This window comes from Benincasa hispida, chromosome 2 (assembly GCF_027475165.1).
Source record: "Benincasa hispida cultivar pf3 chromosome 2, pf3_genome.v1.1, whole genome shotgun sequence".
Lineage (NCBI taxonomy): Eukaryota > Viridiplantae > Streptophyta > Magnoliopsida > Cucurbitales > Cucurbitaceae > Benincasa > Benincasa hispida.
Window position 1 is genome coordinate 17,287,569 of NC_143479.1, and position 5,262 is coordinate 17,292,830.

The 5,262-nt window shown below is 37.1% G+C and overlaps 1 long non-coding RNA gene across 1 annotated transcript; it reads right to left on the minus strand.

Annotated features, from left to right (window-relative positions):
* Positions 1–3,246: 3,246 nt before the first annotated feature.
* On the minus strand, positions 3,247–4,877 carry LOC150037695 (uncharacterized). Its single transcript, XR_016527937.1, has 2 exons — positions 4,774–4,877; positions 3,247–3,434 (listed from the first exon to the last, which is right to left on the minus strand). It is a non-coding gene; the product is annotated as an uncharacterized LOC150037695 (long non-coding RNA).
* Between the last annotated feature and the right edge of the window lie 385 nt (positions 4,878–5,262).

Here is a 5,262-nt window from a genome sequence, read left to right on the forward strand (position 1 = left end):
ATTCATGAATAGCCAACAAGTTAAATTAAACTTATAAAAGGGAGAGTGAGATAAGTGAGACATCTGAAGGGATTCATGAATAGACAAACTAGACGATCGTTTATAGTCTCTATACATTTGCTTAGTAACACTAGATGATCGCCTACAAATACCCTGTGATCGCTTACAAGATACTACACGATCGCTTACTAACTACTACACGATCCCTTACCAGATTCTATATGATCGCTTAACTCTGCTACACGATTGCTTAGTAGAAGTAGACGATGAGTAGCACACTATACGATCGTTTATCAAATGCTAAACAATCGTTTATAAGTTCTACAAGATCGCTAACATATACTAGACGCTAGTTTACAAAATACTCCACGATCGCTTACAAACTCCTACCCGATCGCTTACCAACTACTACACGATCGCTTAAAAGAAGTAAACGATAATCATTAATTACACTTATAAAAGGGAGAGCGAGATACGCGAGATGGGCTTACAAAATACTCCGCGATCGCTTACAAACCCCTACACGATCGCTTATAATTTATTACATGATCGCTTACAGATTATAACATGATCACTTACCAACTACTACACGATCATAGGGCTCCGCTACACGATCGCTTACAAGAAATAAACAATAATCATTAATTACACTTATAAAAGGGAGAGCGAGATACGCGAGATGGGCTTACAAAATACTCCGTAATCGCTTACAAACCCCTACACGATTGCTTATAATTTATTACACGATCGCTTACAGATTATAACACGATCACTTACCAACTATTACATGATCGCTTACCAACTACTACACGATCACAAGGCTCCGCTACACGATCACTTAGAAGAAGTAAATGATAATCATTAATTACACTTATAAAAGGGAGAGTGAGATGTCTGAAGAGATTCATGAATAGAAAAACTCTAGTAATCAAACTTATAAGTGAGACATTTTAAAAGGGATTACAAGTGTAGCGAGATTAGCGATGGCGAGATTAGCGAGAACGAGATTCGTGAGAGTGAGACGTTTCCCGAATGTTCACGAATAGCCAACAATTTAATTAATATTTGAAGAGATTTGTGAATAGACAAGTGGCACATAGAAAATTATAGTTTTGAGGATTAAAGTGGCACATAGAATATTACAGTTTTGAGGATTCGTGAGTAGACAAGTGGCACATAGACAATTACATAGACAAGTGGCACATAGACAATTACAAAGACAAGTGGCACATAGATAATTGCAATCGACCGACATTTGAATCATTTGTATTAGAATCAATAGGTCGCCGAGACGTTAGCGGTTCACTGCAGTTTTGTCGATTATGCCCGTAGTTCCCACACCTACCACATTTTATTTGTCTGCGTTGTTCTCCTCTTGATGGTATTCTTTGTACTCTTCGTCACCCGACCTGTACCACTCTTCTAGGAGGTGCAATATGCTTTTCCACATATCCCGGAGGTCTCTTCCATTCAGATATGTGACCAAGTGGATTTACAGGCTTTGCATAAGCAACCATGAGGGAGTCAACTCTATAGAACGGACTGCACAAACCATGGATGAGGATGTTTCGTTCTCCCGTAGATACAATCGCATGCGAGCATGGGATATTGAATGAGTCAAATTCCTTACATGTGCATTCCTTTATGAAGGTTCACAACACCATCCAATCGATTATCCTGCACATGGATCCTATAACATACAATCGGCTCAATACGATATCGTTTGCCTTTGTCACACTCAGTTGCTAATCGATTTTCACAGTAGTCCGAGTGTGACGTCGTTCGAGATGCCTAATAATTTCTCCGTTCATAAAACCATGATTGGATGAGGCCTTGAACGTGTTCCAACAAGCACATTATAGACAGTTGTTGATATTCTTTGGTCAATGAATTAAAACACTTTGCACTATTGGACGTCAAGTTATCGTATCTTCGTTCTGTTTGGTAAACACGCTCCCACCTTTCAAGACCAATATCCTCCAAATATTTCAATATTGTACCATTTTGAAAAGTACGTAGTTGGTCCCAGTGTGCTTGGAACTCTGACATGCGAAATGCCCTGGCTGCATCCTTGAACATGAAGGATCTCTTATCGAAGAGTTCCATGAGCGTATTTGGATCGCTCGATCTCATCGTGACCGAAATACACATGATACATTCAATACATATAGTTATGCAAACAAACACTAATTATCAGCATGCTAGGAACAAGAAAATAACAAGGGAAAGAGTTCCATACCAGTAGAAGCGTTCTTCACACTTCAGAACTCCAATGCAGCGAAAACCTCCACGTGATCTACCAACGCCCAGCAATAGCGTCAACAATAGCAACACAAACAATTGCACGAACAGGAACGTTGTGGGGACGACACCACCACTAAAGAGCCCAGGTATTCTCGGAGTGAAAACCCAAAAGGTGGTCTTTGGTGAATTTGGTAGAGGAAGGAGGAAACACGAATCGTGTAGGCGATAAGCAAGTGGAAGGGAAAACAACGCTATCGTATAGCAAAATGCTTATCGTTTAGGAAAAGCTACACAATCGTGTAGGATTTACTGAACGATCGTTTAGGAAAAAATATACGATTGTTTAGCTAAATCGGCACACTATACGATCGTTTAGAGAAGCTATGCGATTGTGTAGGCGACGGTGTGTAATCATTTAGGCACAATGTAAACGATCGTTTAGGTAGAGAGGACTATCGTATAGGTTCTCATTTTACATAAGCGATCGTTTAGATGTTCACCAATGCGCGCTTGATTTCTTTTTGGACGATATGAACGACAGGATTCAAAATGAAAACATTTTTCATTTTAATTCATCGGTTACAATAACCGAAGGATCCCATTAACCCACGTCCGAACGTAAAAATTGGCTTAATTACCATATAATTAACCAATTAATTAATAAATAAATATAATCATATTATATTTTTAATCTATAGTTTGATATCACATATCTACTATAGTATTTTCTCCTCTACTTGATATAAATCATATTTATATCTAATTTCCTACAAAATAATGTATCTCATATATTTAGCCAATTATTTCATATATAATTAACCAGTCCAATTATATCATGTAACGACCCGACCCCCTAGGACTTAGGTTAGACCGTTACTAAAATAAATGCATGCATAAAATTTAAAACGGCGCTCAGTTATGTTGAAATAAATGCTAAATAAACAAGAGAAGTTCAAAAGACATTTATTAAATGCAATTGTTAAAACAATATTAGGGTACCCATAATTTGTAAAGACTATTAAAAGTATATATAAAAGAAATAATCCGTAATAATAAGTTTCAAACAGTAAAACTAAACATTAAGGGAAGAATAAGGACTCTAAATTTCATGATGCGGAAGCGTAAAAACTAGTCCCAGTGGCACGGTCACAAATTCCGCTACGCCATCGTCGGTGCCTCTCTACCCTTACCTGAAACATCAACATAAGAAAGAATGAGTATGAAATACTCAGTAAGTAACCCCACTACTAGGGTCAGGCTAGGCATCTATGTCCTCTAGATGCCTACCCCTAGTGGAACATATAAACTATTCTAGTCCTCATGGAACACATATATAAATGAAAAGTTTATTTCTATCCTAAGGTAATTGAATATGTCCACTACCTCTAGTAAGTCCCGTAGGACCCACAACCTCTGGTGAATCCCGAAGGAAACACAATCTCTTACATACGCATGGTTATGCATACACCTCTTTCGTATACACATAACTCACTTAATGTGTACCTCTTTCGTACACATAGTTACGTATACACCTCTTTCGTATACACATAACCCACTGAAGGTGTACTTCTTTCGAACACCTAGTTAAGTATACACCTCTTTCGTATACACCTAACCTACTAGGTATGTACCTCTTTCGTACATCTAATTATGTATAACCTCTTTCGTATACACATAATCCACTGAGTATGTACCTCTTTCGTACATCTAATTATGTATAACCTCTTTTGTATACACATAATCCACTGAGTATGTACCTCTTTCGTACACCCCAGATCCTCTCTATAAATGTAGGGATGTGTACCTCTTTCGTACACATGGTTAGGCATACACCTCTTTCGTATACACATAACCTATTGAGTATGTACCTCTTTCGTACACCCCAGTACCCTCTAGGTATGTATCACTTTCATACACACCAACCCTAGTACATCTCTTTCATGTACTAGGTCCTTGGACGTGCATTACTTTCATGTAGTCACATAGTCTGGAAAGAAAAAAATGGCATCTAACTTCTTATTACATATAACATTCACCTAATCATGAATCCTCTAAAATCTCCTCATCAAGGTCATGATAATTAACCTCAACATACGTAATTAATCTAGTGTTAATGGATCTGCTCTAGTACATCACTTTCATGCACTAAACTATGTAAACAATCAAGTATTTAAGATTTCATAATATATAGTACGGTCTACACATTCTCATAATAAATCGCATAACTATATGAATCAGCAAATGTCGAATCCTCATTTAACTTTAAGACATTCCAGTAGGAGTGCCACTTAACTTACATTTAAGGGTCATGCTCAATCATCCTTTTAATATAACTCATAAAATTCTAAATCATGCTCTTATATTAGAATGCTTCAGACATATTATCACATGCTTCTATATCTTTTCTAAACAATCCATTAAATCTCAGAATAGTCAAAAGTATCCTTGTAACTAGTCTTAAAATCCTAAAAAATAAATCATAAATTTATCGCCCGACACCAAGGCAATTCCAATAGTAAGATTACTTACCTTAAATTAAAACCAAAAATTAATCCAACAGTCAAATCCTCTTCTAACTTTCCACCAACTTTGAATTTGATCCTAAGTCATGAGCCAAAGTTAGATTAAAGCTTTAGACCAAGTTTCATGCATCAATTTACCCCAACAATACCACATAGATCTACTCAAAATATGTTGGTCCAACAATCATTGCAAGCTCATAAGCTCAACATATTCCTAACCCAAACATAACCATTTTAGAATTAAAATTACATATGACAGTCTTAATGACAACCCAAAAGATTTAACAATCTCAAGGACTTGTCCAAATTTTCCCAGTCAACTAAATTACACCCACACAAAGGTCAATAAGGCCGAGTACTTACCAAATTTCACCCAAACTGCACTTCAACCTTTATTGGACAATTCCTTCCAACCCAAAAAGAAACTTCTGGTGAGCTCACAGAACAACGATGACACGTTCTGCAAACTGGTGGCAACACAGACCGGCGGCTGGAT